This window comes from Polyodon spathula, chromosome 22 (genome assembly GCF_017654505.1).
Source record: "Polyodon spathula isolate WHYD16114869_AA chromosome 22, ASM1765450v1, whole genome shotgun sequence".
In the NCBI taxonomy this organism is placed as follows: domain Eukaryota; kingdom Metazoa; phylum Chordata; class Actinopteri; order Acipenseriformes; family Polyodontidae; genus Polyodon; species Polyodon spathula.
This window is the reverse complement of record NC_054555.1, coordinates 3,729,320-3,749,935: the sequence shown is the minus strand read 5'-3', so window position 1 is coordinate 3,749,935 and position 20,616 is coordinate 3,729,320. Positions and strand designations below refer to the sequence as shown.

At 36.8% G+C, this 20,616-nt stretch overlaps 1 long non-coding RNA gene across 1 annotated transcript in view; it reads right to left on the bottom strand.

Annotated features, from left to right (window-relative positions):
• Positions 1–20,616, bottom strand: part of LOC121297323 — a 54,258-nt gene that overhangs the window by 11,256 nt on the left and 22,386 nt on the right. The window contains exon 2 of the long non-coding RNA XR_005947150.1: positions 1,849–1,915. This is a non-coding gene — a long non-coding RNA (uncharacterized LOC121297323). The remainder of the gene's footprint in view (positions 1–1,848; positions 1,916–20,616) is intronic.

The window sequence follows — 20,616 nt, the reverse complement described above, 5'->3', positions numbered from 1 at the left end:
AGCTCTTGCCAAGTAAAACATTTCGAAAATACACAACCAAGTAATTATTGTGAACCATCTGTTCTCAAATTTTCAAAGTGTTACAACGATAAAGTCTGATTTTCAGGGGGAAGTCATGCTAGCAGTTTCCTGTGCTTGCTTACAGTTTGTTTTGTGCTTACCCTTTTATGCCACAGTGATTTTAATTTGTTGCAATTCTTTACCTTGCTTAGCTGTCCTATGTCAACCCTAGCTGTTTTGTCCTATGTTTTAACACGGCATTACTTATGCACTTACCATGATAGACAACACTTATCAGAAAGTTGGGACTGCTTAGACTAGTGATTTGCTTGCAGCCCTGATCCTAATCTGAACCCCACCAGCATTGACTACTTTTTGTTTAACACAAAACCAGCAAGGAATGAAACATGCTGAGATTGCTTTCTACAGCTGCAACCATTAAGTGAATTACAGATTGGAAAAAAACACTGAACTTGTATATTTTGTTTGTATTTAACTTTTATTTGTTGAGACGGTAACAGAGAAAGATTAAATTAACAGAAATGCATGACTGTCACAAAGACGGCCAGAGTGGGTGACGTCAGACCAGAAACAGGAAATAAACAACAAGAGAGGTGGAGTTTGGTGAAGCTGAGCAAATGGTTTTGCTCAGCATTTTAATAAATAAACAGGACAGAAAATAAAAAGGTTGTAACAAACAAAAATACAGGACACGGCACATTCGCCAAAACAAAAGAGACAAACAAAACAGACTATACAGACAAACACGGTGAGCTGATTTAACGATTATTCTTCTTCTTCTTCTTATTCTTACCTCCGTCTCTAATCCCGTTCTCCACTCACCAAACACACAACCTCGAGTGGGTGAAAACATGTTGCTTTTATGCAGCTGTACCGAGACTCGACTGCTAATCAATCATTCAATTGGAGTCTCGGTACAACTGCACGTGAATTAATAAAGTGCAATTCCCTGTGCTCACATATTATTACTTTTTACTTGCACGTGAAGTGCTGTGCAATCGTCGTGCCTAAATACAAATATACATTTTAAACACTCGTGTTACACAGACCCGTTTATATCCCATGTACCAATGACTATACACCAACATTAACACATAACACAAAATACACACGGGCGGGCACTTTGTCATAATGACACATCATTTTTAAAAACATACAGCCACACATTACAACAATTCATGAAAGTCTGACTGACCTACAAGGATGACCCAGCATTGTAAAGTGTCATAATGCTCTGGCCAGCCAATGTGTTGCACAATACACAGCTGTGCAGCATGAAGACATATACTAGTATTACATTTTAAGCAGTATTATAGATTTGGCTTCATTGGCAGTGCTGTAACAGTGCCAGTGGTGCTGCATTTTTTTTTTTCAGCTAGTAAAACCACACCTAATTAAATGATCAAACCGTGAGTAAACAAAGCAACATTTAAAGCAGTGGCTTGTGAGCAGTTATGGTTTATTTTTGTGTTGCTTTCAGATACAAAATTGCACTACCTGTGATTTGGAGTAAACTGCATTCTTGATGTATTTGCAGACTAGCCAGGTGCAAAAACAGAATAGCTGGGATTCTTGTGCATGTGAATAGTATGTGATTAGCATGCTCTTACTAACATGTGCTTAACCGAGATGATATAGTTCTTGTTGTGAGCCCACGACGACAGCTAAGCAGCCAATCGAAGCAGGATGTACACCAGAGATGGCTTTTAAGAATGTATACGTAAGTTATCATGAACAGTTGTTGCAATAAAGCACCATTGCATAGAAGAATTAGTGTGCAAATTTCATTGAATACACAACAACTACTGAAAAGGTAAATATACCCACTACAGTATGCTCTCGATGCTTGTCAGTCTTGCAGTGTTCATGGTAATGTAGACGCACTCCAGATGATCTGCAAACAGGGAAAGACAAATTTGTTTTTAGTTAATGACACAATGTGTCAGCACGTTTCTGCCTTAAATAAGGCACAGGTTTGGAACCCAAAGTATTAACCCCACTTATATTTTGCCAGTGCTACAGTATGCTTCCAAAATAAAGAGGTGTTCTTTCAAACTTGGGTGTCTATTTACTTGTGTCATGTGTACTCTGCTGTTGTCTCTGTCATTTTAACTGCACTTGCTTTTTGTGTTAATTTTGAACCCATACAAACACTGAATGATGCATTTTTAAGTTTCTACACTGGCATATCGTGTGGTTTCCACTGTTTTTGGTGACAACTGCATCCATGTTGTTTCCTACCGAAGTAACTTAAAAAAAATGGATGGTGAGTAGGTAATGCACAGAGTCCTGTTCTTCAATCAGTTGTTAGGTTTATTGAAATATGCAGGGAGTCTGGTCCCATTTACAGGACAAACAGAATACTCATCATTACAATGTTTGCATGACATTAAATACCCTTCTGTGTAGATGATCCACCTTCCCTTTCTCTGACACTTAACCAATGGCCAAGGTACAGCACATTATTCTGTTAATTTATTGTGTGTGTGTGTGTGTGTGTGTGTGTGTGTGTGTGTGTGGTGTGTGTGTGTGTGTGTGTCTGTGTGCGTAGTCTAGCGTGACAACTTCTGAACTCAGTGCATTCTTCACACTCCTGGAGACAAAAGGTCCATAAATCTGCCTTTTGTTTTCTTCTTGAGACCCATTTGATCCAGTGGCATTATCTCTTTTGATCTCTCTGAAGTCTTTAGAGCCTGTGCTAATTGTAGTCCACAGCATTGTTATCTTGTTAGCTTGCAGTCAATGTTGGGCAAGAGCTTGTAGACGCAATGTCTCTATCAGTGGTTAGCAGTACATGCAATTTGAACCAAACAGTCTGCTATCTGCAATATTAGTCTCCTTTCAGAAAAGAACACCAGTATAGCTCTGCCAGTCCACATGTGTAGCAAACTGCTAATCAATTTTCGATCCATGTTTTCCAACACCTACAACTGTGGGTTATATTTGTAAAATACAGTCCTCTAAAATGTCATGATTAACATCTGACATGATAACATATGTTTTCCGCTTGTTTTTTTTTTTTTTTTTTTTTTTTTGTTCTTTTTTTTAGTTTATAGATGCATTCTCTAAGTTTAAAAACACAGTACAGATAGGACCCTGATTAGGGCAAAGCTGCAAATAGATTTATTAAGAAAAATACAATGGTCAAATCAGTGGGCGGCATGTACTACCTGCACATTTGAATGCATTTCAATGTGTTTGCAAGCATAGTGTCAGTAAAGAGCAAACAATAGCCATTGAAAAAACAATGTCTATTCAATTATCTTTTTCAAAGAGAATAAACTGAGAAATCCCCTACCAGAAGAGTGTATAAAGTACCAGAGGATATAGTTGCTATGTATTGCTTATTATTCCTTTTTATTCAGAATTATATTTGTAACACAGTGTAACAAATTTATTTTTTTTTTTGGGTTCTTGGGTAGTAGGTGTTATTTCCTAATTGCTTATGCCTCAAAAGTATAGAAAATGGCTATTATTCCCCACAAACTTTGCTTTTGTGACCAGGACAGTGATATTTTGAAATGTATCTATTTTCCAGAACATTCCAGATAGATTCAGTGCTGAGTAAACTTGGAGTAACTTCTAGAACTTTCTAGAACTTTCCAGTAATATAAATAGTAGTATAAATACAGGGGCCTTAAGCCCACCAGTTCAGTTTAGTTCCAGCTGCCTAAGTGGATACATATCTGCATTTTTCTGAGATGGCATCAAGAGGCTGCAATGGTAGCATTCCTGATGGGTCTCCAAGGCGGTTTTACCAAGTTTCCCTGCTATCTTTGCCTTTGGGACAGCAGGGACACCAAGGCGTACTACCACAGACGGGACTGGCCACAGCGGACCGCATTCTCTATGGGGAGGAACAACGTCAAGTGGGAGCCACTGGTGGACCCCCGGAAGGTGCTGATGCCACCACTGCACATCAAATTGGGCCTTATGAAACAATTTGTCAGAGCTCTAGATAAGGAGTCGGCAGCCTTCAAGTACCTTCAAGACTTCTTCCCTAAGCTGTCTGAGGCAAAGGTCAAAGCCAGTGTCTTCGTCGGACCACAGATAAAGAAGATCCTGGAGTGCAATGAATTCCCCAAGAAGCTCACTAGTAAGGAGAAAGCGGCTTGGAACAGCTTTGTCACAGTGGTTCGGGGCTTCCTGGGCAAATCACAAGGCCAAAAACTATATGGAGCTGGTTGAGACTCTGGTGAAGAACTACGGCACAATGGGCTGTAGGATGTCCCTCAAAGTCCATATCCTTGATGCTCATCTTGATAAATTCAAGGAGAACATGGGAGCATACTCGGAGGAGCAAGGCAAGCGCTTCCACCAGAATATACTGGACTTTGAACGCCGCTACCAAGGACAGTATAACGAGAACATGATGGGAGACTACATTTGGGGGCTGATTCGTGAAAGTGATTTACAGTATAATCGTAAATCTCGAAAAACTACTCACTTCTAAATCTTTTGTAGTCATTTTTGTATTACTTTAGTATAAATACATGTTAATTTGGATTCATATGTTGTTTTTTTTCTGACTTTATGTGAACGAAAAGACACACATTCGCCCGTTTTCTCATTGGAAATAGGTAAATTTCAAAATATCACTGTCCTGGTCACAAAAGCAAAGTTTGTGGGGAATAATAGTCATTTTCTATACTTTTGAGGCACAAGCAATTAGGAAATAACACTTACTACCCAGGAACAAAAATTGTTTTACATAGGTTAATTTATGATTGGCAAAGTTCATTTGTGCTCTTAGGATGATTAATAAAAAATGTGTAGTTTTCAAGTTTCCTTTGCATGTTGTGTAACAGGTGGTCTGTAGTGCAACCAATAGAAGGGCTTCTGGGAAATGATAGGGATCCTGTTCCTCCTTTTTAAATCACATTTGAAAAATGAGTATAACCCAATAAAAGTCTGTGACGAGGTACTTGTGTCACATGTGTGGGTAACTGTTATTTGCAAGACAGTGTTATTTTGGGAAGCACACCATCCTTCACTTGTTGTTCAGCTTGTCTACTGAATATATTCCCAGTATTCAGATAACTCAGGAAAATCAGTCAGCAAACTGCTAGCTCTGTCAAATTGATAAGACACGTGGTTCCCTCTAGTTTCGAACACAAAACCACAGCTGAAGTGAGTCATATTGCAGTGATACTACTGCAGCAGAACAAAACATGGCAATTTCCCAAAACACATTGCTTGGGCCTTCACTGTAGAAGATCTGCCAAGTAATTTCCTACACATTTGTTGAGGCCAGCACAAGGGAAAAGAAAAGCTACAGAGATGTGGCTTCTATAAATACAGTGCTATGAAACACAGCATGGTGGTATCTTCTGCTTTCTACATTCTGTTTGAGCTCAGTGAAGTATTTTATTAGTATTTTATTTTCCCAGAAAAGAAGAGCACTCTGGTTGTATCGATTTACAACACTGAAACAGCTTCACTGCTTTTTTTTTTTGTAATGTCTATTTTAGAAAATCTTCTATTGCTTGGACCAAATGCTCCTCACCGACAGTAGACTACTGTCATATGGGTGTTTTGCAAAACACAAATCCAATAGTATAGCTGGCTTTTTTACAGCCCACTCCATTTTGTATTGCTTTACAGAGAAGTGCACCCAGACAGACGGTGTTGGAGAACATGATGCGCGTGCCAGTATATGCCAGTCTTAGCTGGGAAGTGAAAAGATTGGATACATGCTGCACAATATTATTGCAAACGCTGATATTTACTATTAGTTCATTTGGATTCCTGTAATGGTTGGCTTTCAGGCACGTACGTTTCTTCAATTTGAAGAACTGGGACATCTGAGGTTCTGTTTTTGTCTGTGTAGTTAACATGTGTTTCTTAATGCCTTTGCTTCCTAGTTTAAGGTAGAGTGCTGCTGTGGATACTTAGACAAAAAATGGTGACTGCACTACACTGGGTGGGGGTATGAATTAAACTGATATGAAAGGTGTAGAAAAGCAGGGCCATCATATCTTCATTTTAAATATCGAGACAGTCGTATTTGATGTTCAGTTCAGTTGTGAGCACGGCTTCAGGACTTATAGTATATAAATGCATTTTTAAATAATTGCAGTGCAATACATTTACATGCTCGTGGTATGTGTTTTATATAAGGATATAATTTTTCTATTTGCATATAGCTTTGTTTATAAGTTCATATAGCAAGTAACACCCACAGCATGCTTTATGAAAGGAGAGAATTTAAGAACTAGAAACCTGGTTTGGACCACTAGTTGTGTGATACTCAAAAAGACCAAAACCTACAGTAGAGAATTCTTTGACAAATATTTCACGGAGAAGCCATTGACGGATTTAGACACAATGTGGTTTAATTTCCAATATTAGGTTTGAACTACTTTGCAACCTTGTGATTATTGGTAAGAATGTATTTGACTTGCCTCTAACTACACTGTAATTACAGTGTAACAAGGCAGTAATTACACATGTGGTGTAACACCATGGTTAATGACAAAAACAACAACCGTTGTCAGCGGGTCTATGACAATTCATCACAAACAATTCATCACAAACAATTCATCACGAACAATTCACCACGAACAATTCATAACCAACAATTCATCACAAACAATTCATCACCAACAATTCATCACCAACAATTCATCACGAACAATTCATCACCAACAATTCATCACAAACAATTCATCACAAACAATTCATCACAAACAATTCATCACAAACAATTCATCACAAACAATTCATCACAAACAATTCATCACAAACAATTCATCACAAACAATTCATCACACAAACAATTCATCACATTCATCACATCAACAATTCATCATCACACCAACAATTCATCACAAACAATTCATCACCAACAATTCATCACCAACAATTCATCACGAACAATTCATCACCAACAATTCATCACCAACAATTCATCACCACAAACAATTCATCACCAACAATTCATCACAAACAATTCATCACCAACAATTCATCACAAACAATTCATCACCAACAATTCATCACCAACAATTCATCACAAACAATTCATCACAAACAATTCATCACCAACAATTCATCACCAACAATTCATCACAAACAATTCATCACCAACAATTCATCACAAACAATTCATCACAAACAATTCATCACAAACAATTCATCACCAACAATTCATCACAAACAATTCATCACAAACAATTCATCACAAACAATTCATCACAAACAATTCATCACAAACAATTCATCACAAACAATTCATCACAAACAATTCATCACAAACAATTCATCACAAACAATTCATCACAAACAATTCATCACAAACAATTCATCACAAACAATTCATCACAAACAATTCATCACAAACAATTCATCACAAACAATTCATCACAAACAATTCATCACAAACAATTCATCACATTCATCACAAATCACAAACAATTCATCACAAACAATTCATCACAAACAATTCATCACCAACAATTCATCACCAACAATTCATCACAAACAATTCATCACGAACAATTCATCACAAACAATTCATCACAAACAATTCATCACCAACAATTCATCACAAACAATTCATCACAAACAATTCATCACAAACAATTCATCACAAACAATTCATCACAAACAATTCATCACGAACAATTCATCACAAACAATTCATCACCAACAATTCATCACAAACAATTCATCACCAACAATTCATCACCAACAATTCATCACCAACAATTCATCACGAACAATTCATCACCAACAATTCATCACAAACAATTCATCACCAACAATTCATCACAAACAATTCATCACAAACAATTCATCACGAACAATTCATCACAAACAATTCATCACAAACAATTCATCACAAACAATTCATCACAACAATTCATCACGAACAATTCATCACAAACAATTCATCACCAACAATTCATCACAAACAATTCATCACCAATAATTCATCACCAACAATTCATCACCAACAATTCATCACCAACAATTCATCACCAACAATTCATCACCACAATTCATCACCAACAATTCATCACCAATTCATCACCAACAATTCATCACCAACAATTCATCACCAACAATTCATCACCAACAATTCATCACCAACAATTCATCACCAACAATTCATCACCAACAATTCATCACCAACAATTCATCACCAACAATTTATCACCAACAATTCATCACCAACAATTCATCACCAACAATTCACACAACAATTCATCACGAACAATTCATCACCAACAATTCATCACCAACAATTCATCACCAACAATTCATCACCAACAATTCATCACCAACAATTCATCACCAACAATTCATCACCAACAATTCATCACCAACAATTCATCACCAACAATTCATCACCAACAATTCATCACCAACAATTCATCACCAACAATTCATCACCAACAATTCATCACCAACAATTCATCACCAACAATTCATCACCAACAATTCATCACCAACAATTCATCACCAACAATTCATCACCAACAATTCATCACCAACAATTCATCACCAACAATTCATCACCAACAATTCATCACCAACAATTCATCACCAACAATTCATCACAAACAATCATCACAAACAATTCATCACATCAAACAATTCATCACCAACAATTCATCACCAACAATTCATCACCAACAATTCATCACCAACAATTCATCACCAACAATTCATCACCAAACAATTCATCACCAACAATTCATCACCAACAATTCATCACCAACAATTCATCACCAACAATTCATCACCAACAATTCATCACCAACAATTCATCACCAACAATTCATCACCAACAATTCATCACCAACAATTCATCACCAACAATTCATCACACAACAATTCATCACCAACAATTCATCACCAACAATTCATCACCAACAATTCATCACCAACAATTCATCACAAACAATTCATCACCAACAATTCATCACCAACAATTCATCACCAACAATTCATCACAAACATCACCAACAATTCATCACCAACAATTCATCACCAACAATTCATCACCAACAATTCATCACCAACAATTCATCACCAACAATTCATCACCAACAATTCATCACCAACAATTCATCACCAACAATTCATCACCAACAATTCATCACCAACAATTCATCACAATTCATCACCAACAACAATTCATCACCAACAATTCATCACCAACAATTCATCACCAACAATTCATCACCAACAACCAACAATCATCACCAACAATTCATCACAAACAATTCATCACAAACAATTCATCACCAACAATTCATCACCAACAATTCATCACACAAACAATTCATCACCAACAATTCATCACCAACAATTCATCACCAACAATTCATCACCAACAATTCATCACAAACAATTCATCACCAACAATTCATCACAAACAATTCATCACCAACAATTCATCACCAACAATTCATCACCAACAATTCATCACCAACAATTCATCACCAACAATTCATCACCAACAATTCATCACCAACAATTCATCACCAACAATTCATCACCAACAATTCATCACCAACAATTCATCACGAACAATTCATCACAAACAATTCATCACACCAACAATTCATCACGAACAATTCATCACCAACAATTCATCACAAACAATTCATCACAAACAATTCATCACCAACAATTCATCACAAACAATTCATCACGAACAATTCATCACAAACAATTCATCACCAACAATTCATCACCAACAATTCATCACCAACAATTCATCACCAACAATTCATCACCAACAATTCATCACCAACAATTCATCACCAACACAATTCATCACCAACAATTCATCACCAACAATTCATCATCACCAAACAATTCATCACCAACAATTCATCACCAACAATTCATCACCAACAATTCATCACCAACAATTCATCACCAACAATTCATCACCAACAATTCATCACCAACAATTCATCACCAACAATTCATCACCAACAATTCATCACCAACAATTCATCACCAACAATTCATCACCAACAATTCATCACCAACAATTCATCACCAACAATTCATCACCAACAATTCATCACCAACAATTCATCACCAACAATTCATCACCAACAATTCATCACCAACAATTCATCACCAACAATTCATCACGAACAATTCATCACCAACAATTCATCACCAACAATTCATCACAAACAATTCATCACCAACAATTCATCACCAACAATTCATCACCAACAATTCATCACCAACAATTCATCACCAACAATTCATCACCAACAATTCATCACCAACAATTCATCACCAACAATTCATCACCAACAATTCATCACCAACAATTCATCACCAACAATTCATCACCAACAATTCATCACCAACAATTCATCACCAACAATTCATCACCAACAATTCATCACCAACAATTCATCACCAACAATTCATCACCAACAATTCATCACCAACAATTCATCACCAACAATTCATCACCAACAATTCATCACCAACAATTCATCACCAACAATTCATCACAATTCAACAATTCATCACCAACAATTCATCACCAACAATTCATCACAAACAATTCATCACCAACAATTCATTCATCACCAACAATTCATCACCAACAATTCATCACAACAATTCATCACAAACAATTCATCACCAACAATTCATCACGAACAATTCATCACCAACAATTCATCACCAACAATTTATCACGAACAATTCATCACGAACAATTCATCACAAACAATTCATCACAAACAGTTTATCACCAACAATTCATCACCAGTAGTTCACCACCAGGTATAAATCATCACCAGAGACAATTCATCACAGAGGGTACATTATCATATCACAGCTGTTTAAAATACAGGTGAAAATGAATGCTGCGGTGCTTGTAACACTAACCCTAATCGGTGAGTTATTGTCCGTAATTACAATGTAACAAACACTTGTTCCCATTTTATGTGCCCGTTTTGAAACCACAACACTATATTAATACATAAGCAACATTTTTACAAAAAAAAAAAAAAAAAAAAAAAAAACCTGACAAGGAAACTCAGCACAGCAGCTTGTTTTTTTTGGCATGGCTACTATCGAGTTGAACCAACCGCTATGGACTTTTTTGCATTTTTCTGCAGCCACAGCCCTCGGTTCAATTAGAGGGGGTTTTCCTGATATTATTTACCAAGTAAGGCCAGCATAGAGATTATCTCCAGATGAAAACAACAACTAGGCCTGCAACTGACAAAAGCAAGAGGAATGCAAGAACATTTCCACAAAGCTTTACAAATAAACACAAATGTGACTTGACATTCCTTCTAAACCTCAGTGTTATAGGATCACAACTAACTCTCTGACTGCAATTCATTTGTATACAGTGGTGGATTTTAATATTACTGATGTTCAGATGAATAGCATCACAGTATCTCTCTAACACATCTTTAGGGTGATATTTCTTTAGCCATTGAGATGTGGTATACCCTGTAGAATCTCAATTGGGCCTTGTTTTAAACCTGTTAAATAAGAAAACTACAAAGGCATTACGTGTTTCCTATCAGAGAGCTATGACCAAAAACATAAACACAAATCCATACAGTATCCAGCACAAACAAACACGACCAGCAATCAGTTACCCTGCCAAGCTTTCTCTCTTCAGCTACTGAGTCAGATGTTAGCCTGGCAAATAACCCTTAACTCAATGTAACGGACAGTGTTTTGTGATGCATTGCAGTTACAGATTCTGTCCTGTCACCTGTCGGTGAGATTAGAGAACGTTAAAAGCCCTAAAACTATGAATGCAGAGGAGCCCGCTCTTTTTCACTTTGGCTAAGAGTTGCTTGCAGTGCGCGGGGTCGCCGGTTTGCGCGGTTCGCGCTTAGAGTGGTAACCTCTGAGAACAGTAGAAAGTTGCGTTTTAAAACTAGTAATGATTTTTGCTCAAAGGAAGTACAAATATTTCTAGTCATGGAACGAATTTCAGACCCGGGGTGCTGAAAATGAAAGGTGGGGGCACCTTCCGGCAATATTTAAATATATACAAAATTGTCATTCTGTGTGCATTTCACCATCAAAATATGCACAAACCAAGTGAGTTCCATAAGAAACCGCGCCCCAAAGCAGACAACAAGACAACGTATTAACTACGTTGCAAATCAGATGTACTGTCCTTAGATGTCTTTTTAAAATAAATACAATAAAATACAAATGAAAATGCTTTCATTCAATTCGACACGTTAAATAGGTCTATTCACACATTATAAATTGTCCTGGTCTCTAACGTACACAGATCAGACTTGAAAACATGTACCAGACATCGCTAATCAAGAAAGTTCTGCCTTTTGTCCATTCGTTGTGTAGACGCATTGGGAAACAGTTACAGTTTTAAAGGCAGCGCACGACTGCTGGGCATTTGGTAGCAACTGTTACTTATTAATATAGGGTTGGTAGATTTTTATATGTATTTGTGTTCTGTTTAACTGCCTTTTAAAGCTGTAGTTAACATCGTTTAACCATGGGCTGTATTAAGTCAAGATCAAATATTGTGTAGCTCTACATTCCTTAATGAAAGCGGGTTGCTTTCTACACTACACACCGCTGCTTTCGTAAAATACTTAACAAATAGCAGCATGTAGCATTAACAAAGAAACGGCTTGAAGTATTCATTATTTTATGTGTTTGCATTAAAAGGGGCGCTATATAAAACAGCAATAAACCTGCTAGCAATCGAGCTAGTCGCGTTGCCTGTATCTGTGAGTAATTGTTTAGAATAAAAGATTGAAGCCAATGCCGTTGTAAATTGATTTGTTTCGCTTTTGTTTTTATTTGAATTGTTTTATCTCTTAGCCACTCACGCCTTCATAAACGGCTGGCAGTTCTATTTTACATTGTGGAACTCCGCCATTACATTGCGGTCAAATACACAATAATCAACTCACAATGTAACAGTAGCCATGGAAAAACTATTTTCTACTGGAAGCTAAAAATGAAAATGGCAGCTTGTCAAGCGTGGTGAGAAACACAGTTATGCATCCATTAAAACAGACGTAAACTTACTTTAATATACCTTAACGATTAAAACAACAGAGAAGACAGCACCATTACAAATACAGATTAGAGTACGATTTCTTTGGTTTAATTTAAAGTAGTTGCACTCAGAACGTGCACTGGTTCTTACAACTAAAAAAGAAACGCAGGAAGGTTAATGTTTGTTTTTTGAGAAATATATTGACACACGTTAATAGTTAAATATTCTTTATTCTCGACTGTTTAAATGTGGTTCTGGAAGTTGCAGATTCATTTTCAAAGTTTTTCCATCAGACATGGTTAAACGCACAGTTATCATAGCGAAAGCGGCTGCTAGGTCAGGACACATTTGTAAGTAAACGCTTTATCTCGAATGACAGTGCATTCAACATAGATTCCAAGAATCCTCTGTCATTGTAATTTTACACACTCACACCGTGCTTCTCCTTGCAGTACATTGCTTTGCAAACCTGTTTTTATTGGTAACACTTTGTATTGCGTGTCTCTGACTACACTATAATTGCAATAAAATAAGTCTGTAATTACATAAATGGCTGTAGAGTTACCATGCAACAAGCCTTTCATATGCTTCAGTACAAAAAGGGACACAATAGATTACAGATTGACAAAAGCTATTGAAAGGTAACTTGTATTTAGATCTGTATTTATTTACTGTATATACACACAATGGTTTTGTGTTTTTATACCAGGGATGATAATAAATGACTGGACAATTGTAGGTCAGTGGATGGCTTTGTACAATTCAGCACTTGGATTGGCTGCCAAGTGTGTAATCGTGACTGAATGAATCCCTGCTGAATACCTGCTTTCCTCCCCTGCTTACTGACGCTGAGTAAAATAATAGCAAGGAAGTTTTCCACTGATTGGAAGGACTGAAAGCTGGCTGTGCTGTCTTCTTCAGGAAGAAACATCTCTCATGTTTTCCTCTGGATTCCTAGGAGGGGCGATTCAATCCACACACAGAGCTGTGTTATTTATAACTTCTGTGGCACAACTTAAAGTCCACATTTTAAACCCATATACTACGCTTCCAGAAAGTGACCGAATTGTACAGCAATGGCTGTATTTGTTTATTGAATCTCCCTATATAAAGGTAACCTACAGCATATTAGTGTCTGCTTTTTATTTACACGACCACACACTTTGTATCTCAAACACCAGCAACATTTTCTGTGACATCTCCTGATGAGGACCTGTGCGTGAACTCCCCTGCGTCTGTGACTGATTAGTGAGAGAAACACAGATAGCGGGACATTCATGAAAGCTTGGAGTTTTTGGGAAAGTGAACAATTATGATAAGACTGTTACAAATTGTTACAAATCTAGCATTACGGTGTATAAAAATGCAATGCAATACAATACAAATATATTTTAATATAGCACTCTTCATGCAATGGCATTCCAGAGCATGTACAAAGATACAAACAAAACAAAAGAGATTGTATGTACAAAACACTCCAGCTACAACCATTTATATGAAAGCACATTAAACAAAAATGTTTTAATGACTTAAAAGAATCCAATGTTTCAACCTGCCTAATGTCAACCAGAATAGAGTTCCACAAACAAGGAGCACAGCAACAAAAAGGCTCTGATTTAAGACCATTTTTTGAAACAACTAATCTCAAGGAATGAATAGGAATATACAGAGTTAGTAGTTCTTGGAGACATGGTAGCCGTAATCCATGAAGGATCTTATAAATGATTACGACAAGTTTAAAGACCCTGAGCATAACATTCAGAGTTATTACAAGTTGTGTGTTTTTTTTGTTGTTTTTAAACATTTACAGTAGTTTGGTAACCTTGGGATCTGACTCCCAGTTTTACAACCTGTTCAATTGCTACCTTTGAGTTCACATCTTACATTCTTGTGTCTACAGGATATAACAGCAGACAGAGTTTGCATGATAAAAATAACACCCTGTTACAATAATGATAAATCAATAAAAGTGTTCAGGTCAAGGAAAGGGATTGTGTCGACTGCATTGTGTAATTATACATGTTATAGGAGTAGTAATTACACTGCAATGGCATAACAATCTGTATAATTTCATACAGGCAGTATTCACTTCAAAAACCACAATCACATGACTTGAACAGGTTTTATGGAGATCTATGGGTAATAAGATGTTAGCAGCATTTTAATAACAACAGTTATGACAACATTTAAAAAATGGTTTTGAAAGAGATTATGACGGGTTATGGTAATAGCCTTCATGAAAGCTACATGGTTTTGCAGGGTACAATTAAAATAAAACGTTGCTAAATATTTTCAGGTTCTTGTGCTGTGACAGGGTTGGCAGAGTGGTGACATCAGGCCAGAAGCAGGAACAAAAACAAACAAAGCAACTGCAGTTGCAAAGGCCTGGTGTCGGTGTTTATTTTTGAAGAACAAAAATAAATAAAATATTTTTACAAAAACACACTGCGCACAGAGCAAAAATAATAGTCAAACAAAAACAAATCACAAACACTAAACAATGCGATCAGGCTGGGCATTAGCTTTCACTGATCCTACTTATGTCTATCTTTATTTTCACCCTCCTCTCTCGCTCTCGTTCACTCCTCTGAACAGCCACCCCCAGTGCAGAGAGCCGCAGACTTATATATTGTGGCCCAGGGGTTTAACTAGCTAGCAATTATTCTATTACCCCTCGGCCACTATTTGCATGAGTTTATTAATGTGGATGGGGCTTCCCATCCACGCTGCAGCACAGTACAAAAACAAAACATACAGCTACACCGTCACATATAATAATAATAATAATAATAATAATAATAATAATAATAATAATAATAATAATAATAATAATAATAATAAACTGCATAGGAGAGGAGGGGTGCCCTGTTCTAAAAATACAAAAAATACATTTTTGGCAGGGCTTTGCCCTGCCCCCTTTTCATGTGCAGGGCTCCTCGCCCTGTCACATGGACATTTTACGTTTTTTTAAATAACCTGTTTTCTGAAACTTCATTTTGTATTTTATTTATTACAAATCTTGTAGTTTATTTACTCTGATATTTTGGGACGAACGATCGCGTGTGAATGTTAAACTCAGGAAGCGGTTTTGATGGGGAAGCACCAAACTACCCAGCCCACAGAGCTACTCTGTCATAAACAAAGTCATGTGCATGGTCCAACATGACTTGGTGATTTCCAAACTCCAAACAAGTCCCTCAAGATGAAACTCCCTTATTGCTGACAGTTGCTTATCTCTATGGTTACATTTTTTGTCCCATAACCTCGCCTCCATTGTGACATAATTTCCATATATTTACATTAAGTGCAGGACCAGTCTACCTCATTAGATTTGGCAGCACCATAAAGATTTATGAGCAGCACAATTGGAAACAGTCTATGCAGTCTATGCATTTGAGCAGGTGGCACAGTAGAAAAGACAGTCCGTGGGAACAGTATCCAACACACCAGTCATCAGTGTATTTGCAATGGTAAAACGAAGGGAAAGTGGTCACCAATATGGATAGGAAAAATAAATTAAACCAGTAACAGTACAGCAGAATCATGGTTTTAGACACAACCTCACGGTTGGTAGCTATGGCAATCCAGTGATCCTTAACCACACAGACATTACTCGCTGTAAAAAATAAATAAATACATTTTTTTTAAAAAGCAGATCTGATAAAACTGTTTTGGAAAAAAGTTACTCTATACTTGTTCCAGTCACTACCTGCCGTCTTCTCTGACCCACACCTCTAGTTCTGCTTTTTTGGTTGTGTTGACTTATTTTCAGCAGCTGTTTGTCAGTGGGCCCACAAAATAGCAGCGTTCTCAAGGAAGTGGTGAGCATGTTGCTACTGGTGTGATAATGGGCTCTCTAAATATCACAAGCATGGTTACAGCCATGTGAAGTATTGCACACATACAACCTGCCATTAGCTAATACAGCAAAAATGGCAATGTTTATATACCTGTACTTCAAATGACTTCAAATCTTCATAATATATTACATTTTGCACAAACTTTGGACATTCAGTCCTCTGGCCATGCATATCTTAGTGCAGCAGTGAAGTACAGTGCACAACTCAATATGCATTACCATATAAGTCTTTACCATATAAGTTACCATTCCAATAAGTCTTTATGCTAAAACCTGGTCCATCATTCAGTCATGCAGAAAGGCAGTCTGCAACCTACAAAGATATATCACACAAAATGCTCTGTATGAGAACTAACCCGTATCATTTTTTTTTTTTTGTTCTGCTTTCCTGTCAGATTTGTGAGATGAATGTTTGGCAGTTGTTATATCAGTTGGCATGTCTTTACAGAGTCCATAATTTGCAGTTCCAGGTCACCCTGGGTTATTATCTCACCCTGATCTGATCTTTGTTTGAAGCTCTACAGGAAGAAGCAACATGTTGCTGTACTCAGAGACAATGACTACAGGGTTCAGATGCTCTGTATTAGAGTAGGGAAATGGGCCATGACTCCATCAGATCAGTTCAACACACTTGCCAGTGATATTGTGCTGTGAAGTGAGTTTTGGTCACAAATGGTGAAGAAGACAAGAATGTTTTTTTTTTTTGTATTTATTTGTATTTATTAAACCAATAAATAAAGTTGAGACTACAAGAAAAACACGTGCTTTTTTTTTATGTTTTATATGCCACTTTCTTGAATCTCTGCTAAAATAAAGGTGAAATAAAAAAAAAAATTAAATAAAAAAATTAAGTGACTCTAGTGATGACCACACAGTGGAATCTGATGATGTAAACTGAATTGTAATACTCAGTGAGTTTTTGCAGTTTGTTTTATAATGTTACATGTATATCCTAATTGCTTGACACCGGAACTTATCTAAACCCTCTGACTGTGTCGTGATTTCAAGGATTAGTTGATCGCGGCTGGAAGATTTCATAAGAGGGCAGCATGGCAGAGATCCTTCACCACACTAATACAATTCAGTACATGGCTGTCAGCCAAGCAGTTGCCTGGCCTTTGTATTGTTCTCCGCAACACATACAAACTCTGTGGCACTTTTAGTTAATTAGCAGCTACACTGTAACGACATAGCTGCAGCCCATGGGTAATAACGAGACACAAAACGAACCACTTTTCAATATCTACCAGTAAGCGCAGCAGTGAAACAGTTAAACATATTTAAACTGCCTTACATCAGCATATTTTAAAATTGATATCCTGCCTCATATAAATACTCCTCCCCCCTACCCCCAAGTTTCTGTATACCACACACTACAGTACTTGCTTTTTTGCAGTCTCCAAGCAGTGTGCTGTACACTAAACAGAGGAATGAGGTCAGGATTAAAATAAATGTATTGTAGTTCACTCTCAGTGCGGATTAGGTAACCCCCTCAAAAACACCAAACAGAAAACATTTGCCTTATGGTATTTCCCTAGGTTTAACTGAGTAAATAAAGTTCAGACCATAAGGAATTCATCTGTGAAATATAAGAACACATAAACCAACTTGCACCACTATAACCATACAGGCCTCAGTGTGATATACCATTCCAACTCTCATTGTGTAAAGCACAATATATGGCCTCTATTCGCTAGAGATACACAGCTGAGAAGTTACGTTTTTTGTTATCTCATTGGTAGAAAGCAAGCAGTTTTAATAAAGGTATTATTCTGTATATTTTTAAAGACAGTGCAGATCAGAAGAAAGGAGATCACATTATAAGAACTGACACAAATGAGATGTTTCTGTGAAGTAACTATTATCTGACATGCTGTGGTTGCAATGCTGAATGTGTTTAAGGGAAAGAGGACACAGGGAGACAAACAAAACAGTCCTGCCTAAACAGTAATTCATGGGCTTATACTGATAAAAAATAAACTAAAATATTTTTTAAACGTTAGTAGTCTGAGCCAGTTTTCTGCTGTCTGGGTTCTATTTGTGTTGAGCAGAGCTAAACAGCTTCCTGTGTATTTTAAACAAACAGAAGCAGCAATCATAAAAATGATGTACTCTGCCCATCCTCCCTCTAGTGGCCATCTGCATGCTGTTGCCAAAATCTTTCACAAACAATGCTTTCGTAAGGGGAGTGTAAGAGGTCAGTGTGCTACTAGAGAACTGCAAGCTATTTTGTTTAGTTTTACGCGTTCTAGCTAGTTTTGTATTACTTTATTGCTATACATTTTCATGGCCATTCTGAAGTTGAATCTGCTTTTCCAGGGTTTATCCCACGTGTGTAGTTTAACACTTTGCTGTACTCTGACCATGGTATACTGCAGTGCACCTTTACAACAGATATCCAGCCATATACTCTACAATTAATAATACAATTAATTTTTTAAAACTGTACCCCTTCTGTACACCTGTATGATTTTCTCTCCACTGAATGGTAACACAGTTACAATAAAAGGCAAAATAATGTTATTAACAAAAATATCCCTGTTTATTGAATATATAATTTATGTCACAACAGTTTACGATTCTTTCTATAGGCAGAATCGGAATTCATGGGAATCAGTCTATAAAAAATGTATTCATTATGCTATTAACTTTTATATATTATGTTATTGTGTTATAAGATCATGTTATAAGGCTGTTATAACGTGTGCTGAATAAGGATCTACTTTTGTTCAGCAAAGGAAAGTATAAAAAAAAAAATAACATGTAAACTTTGCATGAGAAGTTTGTTGAATAGCTGATAGAAGGTTTTGCCTTATTCTGAGAACACTGCGCTGAAGCCAACGTTTAGTACATCTGACCCCATATTGTTCTGTCACAGAGGGATCTATATATTGTAATTGTCTTTTTAAAACTATGACAGATTTTGCAGAAGAGAATTACAGATCTTTCTACATGTGGTACAAAATATCTTGTGTTAGGGATTGGAAAGAAACTGATGCTTTGTCACATAAACAAGTTATAGAAAGCAAGTCTATTTCTATTTAAAAAGCATACAAACCCAAACTGATTGCACAATTTGGTCTGTGTTGGGAAGAACAGAAGATACAACTGCAAGGGATAAGCCTTGTGCCAAAGAAAGTGGCCACAGCCTGTTTGTTTAGAATAAGAGGATACTAATGTCTTTTTAGAAGCACCGTCTGTGCATACCTCAACTACTGCTCAGACAGTTCTTTGAGACAGCTGGCATGCACAGGGAGGCAAATTGATAGAACTATTATTGCAAGTCAAACACTGCATTCACTGCACCTCCCCCGCTAGAAAATGGAAATATAATTAAGTCCCTGTGAAACTTGACTAGTAAGCAGAATTAAAGTGGCAAGGTGCAAATATTGCTGCTATAGAGTATATCAGGGTCAACGACTTAATATTAACAAATGCACAGTACATCCAGGACAGTTCCCTTATGTATATATTTAAAACAAACTGTAGTACACTTTCAGTAAATGAATGCAGTATTGAACACAGAGGATAAAACTATTGCAACAGTAAAACTACACAATAAAAGTTGCAGAAAAGAGCACTTAAAAGATTGTTAAATGATGCTGTTCAAAATGTTTTATATTAATAATAATTATTTTTGAAAAGAATTTGCCTTTGCACTTCAAAACACAACCCAGTAACTTTTTTGTTCAAAACCACTATTGTCGTACTGCAGAATCGCTACAGGTATACTCGAATA